The sequence below is a fragment of the Rhagoletis pomonella genome, unplaced genomic scaffold, assembly GCF_013731165.1.
Source record: "Rhagoletis pomonella isolate Grant_MI unplaced genomic scaffold, Rhpom_1.0 Rhpom_scaffold_00004, whole genome shotgun sequence".
Classification (NCBI taxonomy): Eukaryota; Metazoa; Arthropoda; class Insecta; order Diptera; family Tephritidae; genus Rhagoletis; species Rhagoletis pomonella.
The window spans coordinates 61,024,701-61,034,472 of record NW_023458558.1 but is presented as its reverse complement, the minus strand read 5'-3'; positions in this window follow the sequence as shown (position 1 = coordinate 61,034,472).

Below are 9,772 nucleotides of genomic sequence, written 5' to 3'. Positions count from 1 at the left end.
TGCACACAATAACTCGAGTAAAAAATTGAGATATCTTAACGAAACTTGGTATGTGTACTTCTTTTCAGTGTAGGACGGATGGTATTGAAAATGGACAAAATCGGACAATAACCACGCCTACCTCCCATATAACGGCAATTTTCAGAAATACGAAAATTGCGATATTTTAGTAACTAGTATGTGCTGAAGCTTATTTACTCAAAATTAATATATCAATCATTTTTAGACGGAATTTATATATATATATATATAAAATCCCAAAATAACGAATTTTTATTATAAAAATCATAACGGTTACGGTCCCTGTTTTAAAGTAGCCTCTCTCAAAAAGTTTTGCAGGAGAGTGCAAGTTGCACTGCCAGCTGGTGTCCATAGTTGCATTACAAACATAATAGGGGTCTTCGTCTAAAGTGATAAAGGGATCAATTGCTTAAAATTTGTCAGTTTATCCGTATCCTTTCATGAACGCGCCTTGGTAAATACTCGCATAAAACTGTTGATTATTTAACTTATATGGCTAGTTACGTTTCATTCTTACCTCGTCCATTGTGTTCATTTGATTTTATTATGTGTTCGTAGCAAGAGCGACTGCCTGACAACCTGTCCACCAAAGTCGTTTGATAAAGTGATAAACTTTGGTTAAATAGATTTCCATACAAAGTTTGACAGTTCATTTATCAAAATGATAAATTTATCACTTTATCAAGTTCATCAAGAATTTATCACTTTTGATGAAGACCCCTAATAAATTTGTTTAGAAATTCTTTCGAGTGGACAAAAAACGAGACCTACGTACATATAGTCTGATGAGCAAATGTGGCGATTTCCGAAATACCTATCACTTCTACCATTTTTTCAAATTATTGTCGCTTTTCCACAATAAGTTGAGCCTCAAGCTCAATAAAAACGGTTGAATATATTTGTTAGTTGCCTTAACTGCATGCAAATTTTAAAACGCGTCTTCGTTTTTACACCAAAATCATAATTATTTTATTATTTTCAACCGTACCTGCATACGCTCATGTGATCACATGAAGAAAACCTTTATCATTTACAAAACTTAACCCGCCATCCGACAGGTGGGTTTTCACAAAACCCACTGAAATAAAGCCTTTTATATTTTAGTACCATGATTTTCACTAAAATTTCGTGAATATGTATTTTAAAAACATGAACTTTTTTAATGACGCTGTAGGGAGGGACTCAAAAGTGACACAAAAGAACGCCGAGACACGTAGACTTAATTTTGAGTTGTATGTTATGGATCTGTATACCGATGTTCTAGATCAGGTAATTTTCGCGAATAAAAAAAGATAATAATAATAAGATTGTTGCTTTGAACTTCGGACTAAAACCTGTGGAACGGTCAGACTACAATTTTACTCTCTCAAGTGAGAGTAAAAGGAGACCAGGTGCAGAAATGTACGGGAACGCGAAAAGCACTATTTCCTGTAAAAATTTCACTCGGTTTGTTTACATGTCATTGGTACAACACTGATTTGGCTGAAATATCACCAAATACTTATTTAAATCTATACATATTCAAACATTTCGTTGTTTACTTTCAAATATAAGGTTCCTAAGGCTTTCGCCGCGTTCTGTTTTTGTTTAAAAATGCAACCCTGCCCATCGTTTGACACTTTTCATGAACTTACAGGAAAAAACAAACTCCGGACTAAATCCTGTAACTTCTGACTACGAAAAGTTGCTCAGTTACTCTCTCAAAAGTGTTCCCACAGGTTTTGTGTCTATATGAACGAGTTCCTGTAAGTTCCTGTAAACCGGACTGCTATTGGAACAGACTAAAAGCGAAGGTCAACAACATGCGTTCGCCGGCAAATGCGTCACGCCGTCAACGTCAAATAAAATTGAACACGTGTATTTGTATGACAGCTGCTACAGACGACGCCGTTAGGAATGCGTTAACGTAGTTGCCGTCGAAACAAAGAACGTAGATAACAAGAAGGGACAACTGGTTATAATTGTAGCGAAAGCGCGCAACAGGGGCGTGCCTTCTCTTTTGGCCTAGTGCGTTTTTTGATTGGATGAAAAGATAAGGCACGACCCTGTTGCGCACTTTCGCCACAATTATAACGAGTTGTTTCTTCTTGTTATCTACGTTCTTTGGTCGAAAGTAATCCAACTCGCTACTTTTCTGTTGCGTTCATGCGTTGACATTTGAAATAACATTTGTGGATATGCTTATCAGCTGTGTTTTGTTTACAAAACAATGAGCGGCACGACGCACAGTGTTTCGACTATATGGAGGCAGGTGGAAATAATAGTACACCTGCACCGATTTCACTGAAACTTGACGTGTGTTCTAGTTTTGCTTAGAAATAGAGAATTATGAAATTTTGTAAACATGGAATAATTGCCACGCCCTCTACTCTTGGTGGCGGAAACATTAAATTTCATCCGATTTCGATGGAATTTAGTTTGTGGTCTTTATTTTATTAGAAAAACCTAAATATAAAATATGGGGAAGATTGAATCACTATAACGTGCAAAACTCACAAAAATGTGGTCCCAGTCATTAAATGTGATGGAATTTTAGTTAATTTTCGTTTCCTGCTTTCCACTCCCAGAAAACGAAGGTTATACTATACCAAATTGCCGGCAATAGATAGCAAGATATAAGCTCTGATATATATTGCTCTTGAAGAGCAATGAGCGGTCTCCATTGGCCATGACTCAATAATACAAGGTTAGATAATTATTGACAGCTGCGGTTTGACACTCCCTTACAAAAGGTTGCATTTACGAAGGACAGAGAAAGGGCAAGAATGCAATCCCTTGTTTCGAAAATGGTAGTAGAAAAGTACGCAAAGTAGGCAATTAGTAGTGAATTCCTTTCGTAAATTCTAATGTATTTGAAGGAAATCTGGCATTTTAAACGAAATGTTCAACGTAATATTGATATATCTACGTGAATTACTTAATTTATATGCTATTTAGCCGTATAAAAACTGCAAAATGACTCAAAATTAAAATAAGACTGCTATGAGATTGATGTAAACATCCAATCCTTATGTTTTCATCAGTTAAATATGCTTCATATGCATATACAAATAAACATGCTGCACAAAAGCTTATACTTCTATTTCACACCAAAGCTACACGGTTTCCATGTTAATTTGCAAAGAAGCAACACAGTGCCACTGCTAAGGGAGCGGTGCGAGAGACAACTGTCAGTTTATCGAACCTTGTATTATTGAATCATGTCTATTGGCTATTTATATTCTACCATATGTATCAACCCAATAAACATTTAGGTTTAAGCTCAACTTGAGGTTAAGTTGAGAACTAAGTTATTTCTCAAATCTCCAACGTTGTTTCTCAACAGTACCTCAAGTGGAGGATCATAGCGTTCTCAAGAAAAAGGGCATTTTTCTTTGTATGAAAAAAGGACTGTTTCTCAAGTTGAGAAAATGCTAGTTCTCAACTTGAAGTCTTATGTAATTCTCCAATTGGTCTCAAACATATCATTCGGGCAATTCACAAGGTGTTGTGAAGTTATATTTTCCTAACAAAAGTTGTGTTAAAACACGACGGTTGTGAACACCTGTTACGATTATTTATTATATCTCAGCACTTAACCTCACATAACACCGAATAAACATAGGATGCAGAGTTGTATCGTCATGTGTTATTTTTCTTCACAAAACAATAACAACATTTTTACAACTGTCATGAAATATCATGACTTCACGACAAACACGACAAATACGACACCTTGTGAATTGCCCAAATTGGGCAATACTGAAATTGAAATAGTAAAATACCTTATACCTTTTTGATTGAAACGACATGGATAGATGAATTTAAATACTATTAATTTTTCATTTTATTTATCCCTTTGTATTAAGTAGTTAAGCAAAATCGTATTACAATAATTCGCTTCACAGTACACAGTTTTGCCACTTGAATCACTAAGCGTTTTATTTACTTTTAAGATTATTTGAGGATATTTTGAAGATTATTTACTTTTTGTTGGTAATATTCCTCTTTATATAGCTTTAGTTTTTCACTTGATAATTAAATATTATTATATTATATTAATATCTATACATATAATAAAATTGTAACAGGTCGATGTCTGTACATTATAGATATTAAAGAAAAATTAATGTGGGAGGTCTTTATTAGATCACCAGAAGCCATATCACCCATTTTTAGAATTTTTGTCTGTCTGTCTGTCTGTATGTTCGTTCGCGCATCACTCGAAAACGAATGCATGGATTTGAATGCAGTTTTCACCGATGTATTGCTAGAGGTCTAACTTAAAATATAGGAAGAAAAAAATTAGAGAGCTGCCACCTGTTTGAAATTTGGAGTTTAAGTAAATTGATAAGAAAAAATGAATATTGCAGTATGGGCGTCAAAAGAAAGAGGCTGAAGAAGGCTAACAGCCAAAACTATTTTTTAGAGTTGCCAACTGTTTGAAAATTTACATTTAATTTAATTTATGAGATAAATTGAATATTGCAATATGGGTATCAAACTGAAGGGGTTTAGGAAATTTTATTGCCGAAAATAGTAATAATAAAATTGTAACAGGTCGATATCTGTACATTATAGATATTAAAGAAAAATTAATGTGGGTGTCTTTATTAGAGCACCAGAAGCCAAATCAACCATTTTTAGAGTTTTTGTCTGTCTGTCTGTCTGTCTGTGTGTCTGTTCGCGCATCACTCGAAAACGAATGCATGGATTTGAATGCAGTTTTCACCGATGTATTGCTAGAGGTCTAAATTAAAATATAGGAAGAAAAAAATTAGAGAGTTGCCACCTGTTTGAAAATTGAAGTTTAAGTAAATTGATAAGAAAAAATGAATATTGCAGTATGGGCGTCAAAAGAAAGAGGCTGAAGAAGGCTTACAGCCAAAAATATTTTTTTAGAGTGCCACCTGTTTGAAAATTCACATTTAATTTAATTTATAAGATAAATTGAATATTGCAATATGGGTATCAAACTGAAGGGGTTTAGGAAATTTTATTGCCGAAAATATTTTTAGGGAGGGCTGCCACCTGTTTGAAAAATTTTATTGTAATTAATTGATAAAATAAATGAAATCTATATCTACATCTATACTTATAATAAAATTCAGGTCGATGTCTGTACCTTATAGATATTAAAGAAAAATTAATATGGTGGGTTTTTATTAAAGCTACAGAAGCCAAATAAACAATTTTTAGAATCTTTGAATCTCTGCCTGTCTGTATATTTGTACGCGGATCAGTCGAAAACATGGAATTGATTGCAGTTTTCACCGATGTATCGCTAGAGATCTAGCTTCCAATATAGAAGAAAAAATTAGAGAGTTGCCACCTTTGTTTAAAATTTCAGTTTAGGTCAATTGATACGGTAAAGTGAATACTGCAATATGGCTGTCAAAAGAAAGAAATTTACAAAGGCTTACAGCTGAAAATATTTTTGTGGAAGGTTGCCACCTATTTGAAAACTTTAATTTAATTTAATTGATAGCATAAATTCAATATTGCAATATTGGCATCGAACTAAAGAGGCTAGGAAATTTTAATGCTGAAAATATTTTTTGTGGATTTGCCAACTGATTGAAAAATTGTATTCATTAAAATTTGTAAACTAAATGAAATATTGCAATACGAATATTAAACTAAAGAGGATTACTTTTGAAAATATTCTTGAAGCGGGTTGCCACTTATTTGAAAACTTTAATTCAGTTAAATTTATAATATAAACCAAGTGTTGCCATATGGGTATCAAACGAGAGTATTTGAGAATAATAAAATTGCAACAGGCCGATATCTGTACATAATAGATGTTAAAGAAAAATTAATAGGGGGTTTATTAGATCAACAGAAGCCAAATATAAAATTTTGGTATGTTTGTCTGTATGTTTGTAAGCGCATCACGCAAAAGCTAATGTATGGAGTTAAATTCAGTTTTCACCGATGTACATATTGCTAGAGCTCTAATTGAAAATATAGAATCCATTTTTTTTTTGTTTTAGTTTATCTTCGATGATTATTCCTATTATTATTCGTATTAACTTTTTCCAGTGCGTCGTTGTTTATATTTAGAGTTAGCAACGGACCGTTCTCAAAATTTCGCCTTCATATAACCACAAACTTAATTTTTTTTTTTTGTGTGGAAGGTTTTTCGCTAAAAAAAATTAAAACTTTTCGTTGTTGCTGCCAAAAAATTAAGAAATCTGAGACGTCACGTTTTACAATTTCATACAGTTCTCTTTACAATGTATTTCACTAATCGACTTGGTTCATATTTGGCAACACCTTGAAAACAAATATTCTGACCAAAAATGTACTCGGTATGTAGCTCGGGTTATTCCTAAAATTCTTATACAGACTAAAACGTAAAAAACCAATATATCTCTAAAACCAATTACGCTGGGGAACTGAAACTTAGCACTGATGCATATATTACAAATGCATTGGGAAAGGGGGCGTGGCTCCTTCCTTCCATACAAACTGAACTTCTCATATATGTAGCTTATCTCTGGAACTGCTTACGCTAACGTCCTGAAATTCTACACAGCTACATATCGTCCCGTTTCTGCCTTAACCACGTATCTACAATTTCTGGGACAACTAATATTACCATTTATAACAGCTGTTTAAGCGTCACACTATTTCAAAATAGAACAGAGACTTAATGAGGGTGCTTACTACTGTTAGTGGAACCCGAAATATTAAGTAAAAAATGAGTTTATGGTATTCTAAGGGAAGAAATTAAGCATTTTTTCTTACGCTCTCTAAAATACCTCTATTGCAGATACGAGGTTTAGGCAGAAACGGGACGATATGTTATCAATACCGTAGTTATGGCGAAAAGTGGTAATTATTGGAAAGGCTGGCTCGATATACATTTACGTAAACGCGCAAGTATCATTCGATTGGGAACCATTTTCTCCTAGATTTCTAAATCCCATTGAATTATTGTAACTTTGTCTTTAATTTTTAGTAAGGTAACATTTATGTGAAAATTTTGAAGAATTTTTTTTTTATTTTTCACAATGAATGGAGCTTTGCTTTTACGAGTTTCGCTATAAACTTTCCTATCTACATACCTATTTGCATAAAATGATAGCCGTTTTTGTTGTTCGGAATAAACTAAAAAAACACTGAATAGAGTTCCGTCAGATTGTCGGAGGTTATCTTACATACATATATGGTCCAATTACATGCTACTAGAAAACTCGCTAGGTGGTGCTGGAGTAGAGTTATTTATAAAAATCGTGTTTATTAACCGATTTCGTTCAAATTTTAAATGTGAGCTATGTAGCTGTATGATGGAAAATTCTTTTGATTAAAATTTACCTGATTAGTGCCGCTGGAATTAAGGTTGAAATTCATAACACGTATTCATTTTATGGTAAGCAATGGTTTGCAATGGGGTATAGTCATTGCGCTGGGTATGCAGTTACAGTTGCATGGCTATACTCAATCCCGACTCTTGCGCCCTCGTTCGCGCACTCTGGGCAACGTGAGCAACCCATGTGCGAGATGCGGTAACCAATCCGAGTGGAGCCTTGGGTCACGGCAGAAAGAGAGGGAGCTTCGGTGGGGCCACTCTGACTTATTCGGTTTAAGGGCTCACTGAAGTCTGCAGCGTCTGTTCACCAGTAGGTGCGGCTGCAAGCGGATGTCTGCTTGGAGCAAGCGGCTCGCTATATAAACGTGTATTTGGTTGCGAAACCACCCCCGCCCCAGCAATGGGTTGTGCGCTGGGCTTGGGACCCGCCACGTAAAAACCATTTCCAGTGAAGAAGCAAGGCAAAGCCTCGGATGAGACCCCCTCTTATGATGACGACCACGGCAAACGTTTAAAGGACTACGATTTGAGGGCATGCACCTGGAATGTCCGGACCCTTAATGGGGAAGGTGCCTCTGCCCGGCTGGTTGATGTCCTCGTAAGGACAAAAGCTGACATCACCGCCATCCAAGAAATGCGTTGGACGGGGCAAGGCAAACAATGTCTGGGGCCTTGCGACGTCTACTACAGCTGCCATGTAAAGGAGCGCAAATTCGGTATTGGATTTGTGGTAGGAGAGAGACTCCGTCGCCGAGTACTGTCGTTCACCCCGGTGGACGAGCGTCTAGCCACAATCCGCATCAAAGCGAGATTCTTCAACATCTCGCTCATCTGCGCTCATGCCCCGACGGAAGAGAAGGATGAGGCATCCAAGGATCTCTTCTATGAGCGCTTGGAGCGTACGTACGAGCGCTGCTCCCGTCATGATATCAAAATCGTGCTTGGCGACTTCAATGCCAGGGTGGGCAAAGAAGGGATCTTTGGAACCACCGTCGGAAAATTCAGCCTCCACGACGAAACGTCCGACAACGGATTGAGGCTGATCGACTTCGCCGGGGCCCGAAACATGGTAGTATGCAGTACTAGGTCCAAGCATAAAAAGATCCATCAAGCTACCTGGTTGTCTCCGGATCGAAAAACGAGAAACCAAATCGATCATGTTGTGATAGACGGAAGGCACGCTTCCAGTGTTTTAGACGTACGCACACTCCGAGGCCCAAACATAGACTCGGACCACTATCTTGTTGCAGCCAAGATACGCACCCGCCTCTGTGCAGCAAAAAATGTGCGCCCAAATATGCAAGGAAAGCTTAACGTCGAAAAGCTGCAATCACAACAGACAGCCAGCGCTTTCGCTACTCGACTCTCACACCTGCTTTCAGAGAGCACTCTTCAACAAACCGACATATACGAGCAGCGGAACCACATTTCCCGCTCATTAAGTACCGCCGCCGAAGAAGAAGTCTGATTTCAGCGAGCCCGAAAGAACAACTGGTACGATGAGGAGTGTCAGGAAGCTGCAGAGAAAAAAGATGCCGCCTACAGGGCCACGCTGCGATCGGGCGCAACGCGCGCTATGTGGGACCGCTATAGGGATCTGAAGAGGGAAGCGAGACGAATTTGCCGCAACAAGAAGAGAGAGGCAGAAATACGTGAGTGCGAAGAGCTTGAAATGCTGGCCGACAGGAGGAATGCCCGAAAATTTTACCAGAGAGTTAGGCGACTTACGGAAGGTTTAAAGACCGGGGCGCACTCCTGTAAGAACAATAATGGCGAACTAGTAACTGATGTCCAGAGCGTACTTAAATTATGGAGGGAACACTTTTCCGCCCTACTAAATGGTAGCAGCACGGAAAGTTGTGGAGAAGAAGAACCTGAGCCCGCAGTCGATGATGACGGAGTCGACGTTCCACCGCCTGACTATGACGAGGTACGTGTAGCAATAATGCGGCTGAAAAACAACAAAGCCGCTGGAGCTGACAGCCTGCCAGCTGACCTATTCAAGTACGGCGGCGAGGAGTTGATAAGGTGCATGCATCAACTCTTGTGCAGAATATGGTCAGATGAACGCATGCCCGACGACTGGAATTTAAGTGTGCTCTGCCCAATCCACAAGAAAGGTGACCCCGCCATTCGCGCCAACTACCGCGGTATCAGCCTTCTAAGCATAGGTTACAAGGTCTTATCGAGCGTATTGTGTGAAAGACTGAAGCCCACCGTCAATGAACTGATTGGGCCTTATCAGTGTGGCTTTAGGCCTGGCAAATCCACCATAGACCAGGTATTCACAATACGCCAAATCTTGGAAAAGACCCACGAGAAAAGGATCGACACTCACCACCTATTTGTCGACTTTAAAGCCGCTTTTGACAGCACTAAAAGGAGTTGCCTATACGCCGCTATGTCTGAATTTGGCATCCCCTCAAAACTCATACGGCTGTGTAAAATGACGTT